General features: G+C 43.9%; 1 non-coding gene across 1 annotated transcript in view; it reads left to right on the top strand.

The window, feature by feature from the left end:
* Nucleotides 1–917: 917 nt before the first annotated feature.
* Nucleotides 918–2,500, top strand: part of KLLA0_D17666r — a 1,799-nt gene continuing 216 nt past the window's right edge. Inside the window, exon 1 of the ribosomal RNA XR_002633587.1 lies at nucleotides 918–2,500. This exon is cut by the window's right edge and continues 216 nt beyond it. This is a non-coding gene — a ribosomal RNA (ribosomal RNA).

The following is a 2,500-nucleotide window of genomic DNA, read 5'->3' as shown; positions in this document are numbered from 1 at the left end:
CTCAACCAGTGGGATTATCCTCCTTAACAGGAGTGAAAAAATAAAAAGGGAAACACAAAAACGAAAATCGAGATTTGTATATAAAGGGGAGAATCGTTGATGAAAAAGAAGGGGAAGAAAAAAAGCTAAAAGTGCGAATTTTACCATTTGAAAAAATACTGAAAAAAATAACAGAGGGTATTGAGAAGATGAAAAAAATGAATGCATTTTTGAAATATAGAACGTGAGGGCTAATAGAAAGAAGACCACGGGTGAGAAAAATAGGCCGGGAGGTACTTCATGCGAAAGCAGTTGAAGACGAATCGGAAAGAGTTTGGAAACAAACTTGAGTAAGATTTGGATGTAGTCGTTCGTCGAACAGACTATGGCCTCGTCTCGCGGTGGAGAGAGTTTCTAGGTGATCGTCAGATCAAGCCTGGGGCCCTATACAGCGCGGTGACATGGGTGTGTGCAGCATCGAAAGATGCTGCAAGACGCCTGAACAGTCTCGTCATGGACATCTAGCGATTCCATTGGCGAGCAGTGGAGGATTTGGTGGATTACTAGCCAATGGCAATCCAAACCAAAGAAACCATATTTGGGGGAATGCCTTACAGAATAGCCGGGCGACTTTGGTTGTCTGTGATTCTGTGAGTGTAACCTCCTCTTTGGCCGATGATATTGAACGTTCTGTTTCTGCGAAACATCGGAGCAGTGTTCAGTGGAAGTCGGTTAGAGGAAACTCAAAGAGTGCTATGGCATGGAGGGGTTGTGATGATTTGATAGTGTAAAAACTGTTGAATTGTTGCTTCCGACGCGAGTATGGAAACTTGTTTCCTTACTTGCATTTCTAATCATGATAAAATATCTGCGACAGTTGATGCGGGACTTGACAGCATTTGTTGTTAAGACTTGTGGATACTGCTTCATAAGATAGTTATCTGGTTGATCCTGCCAGTAGTCATATGCTTGTCTCAAAGATTAAGCCATGCATGTCTAAGTATAAGCAATTTATACAGTGAAACTGCGAATGGCTCATTAAATCAGTTATCGTTTATTTGATAGTTCCTTTACTACATGGATATCTGTGGTAATTCTAGAGCTAATACATGCTTAAAATCTCGACCCTTTGGAAGAGATGTATTTATTAGATAAAAAATCAATGTCTTCGGACTCCTTGATGATTCATAATAACTTTTCGAATCGCATGGCCTTGTGCTGGCGATGGTTCATTCAAATTTCTGCCCTATCAACTTTCGATGGTAGGATAGTGGCCTACCATGGTTTCAACGGGTAACGGGGAATAAGGGTTCGATTCCGGAGAGGGAGCCTGAGAAACGGCTACCACATCCAAGGAAGGCAGCAGGCGCGCAAATTACCCAATCCTAATTCAGGGAGGTAGTGACAATAAATAACGATACAGGGCCCATTCGGGTCTTGTAATTGGAATGAGTACAATGTAAATACCTTAACGAGGAACAACTGGAGGGCAAGTCTGGTGCCAGCAGCCGCGGTAATTCCAGCTCCAGTAGCGTATATTAAAGTTGTTGCAGTTAAAAAGCTCGTAGTTGAACTTTGGGTCTGGTTGTCCGGTCCGACTTTATGTCGCGCACTGGTTTTCAACCGGATCTTTCCTTCTGGCTAACCTGTACTCCTTGTGGGTGCAGGCGAACCAGGACTTTTACTTTGAAAAAATTAGAGTGTTCAAAGCAGGCGAAAGCTCGAATATATTAGCATGGAATAATGGAATAGGACGTTTGGTTCTATTTTGTTGGTTTCTAGGACCATCGTAATGATTAATAGGGACGGTCGGGGGCATCAGTATTCAATTGTCAGAGGTGAAATTCTTGGATTTATTGAAGACTAACTACTGCGAAAGCATTTGCCAAGGACGTTTTCATTAATCAAGAACGAAAGTTAGGGGATCGAAGATGATCAGATACCGTCGTAGTCTTAACCATAAACTATGCCGACTAGGGATCGGGTGGTGTTTTTCTTATGACCCACTCGGCACCTTACGAGAAATCAAAGTCTTTGGGTTCTGGGGGGAGTATGGTCGCAAGGCTGAAACTTAAAGGAATTGACGGAAGGGCACCACCAGGAGTGGAGCCTGCGGCTTAATTTGACTCAACACGGGGAAACTCACCAGGTCCAGACACAATAAGGATTGACAGATTGAGAGCTCTTTCTTGATTTTGTGGGTGGTGGTGCATGGCCGTTCTTAGTTGGTGGAGTGATTTGTCTGCTTAATTGCGATAACGAACGAGACCTTAACCTACTAAATAGGGTTGCTGGCACTTGCCGGTTGACTCTTCTTAGAGGGACTATCGGTTTCAAGCCGATGGAAGTTTGAGGCAATAACAGGTCTGTGATGCCCTTAGACGTTCTGGGCCGCACGCGCGCTACACTGACGGAGCCAGCGAGTACAACCTTGGCCGAGAGGTCTGGGTAATCTTGTGAAACTCCGTCGTGCTGGGGATAGAGCATTGTAATTATTGCTCTTCAACGAGGAATTCCTAGT

The sequence above is a fragment of the Kluyveromyces lactis genome (genome assembly GCF_000002515.2).
Source record: "Kluyveromyces lactis strain NRRL Y-1140 chromosome D complete sequence".
Lineage (NCBI taxonomy): Eukaryota > Fungi > Ascomycota > Saccharomycetes > Saccharomycetales > Saccharomycetaceae > Kluyveromyces > Kluyveromyces lactis.
This window is presented reverse-complemented; position numbering and strand designations above follow the sequence as displayed.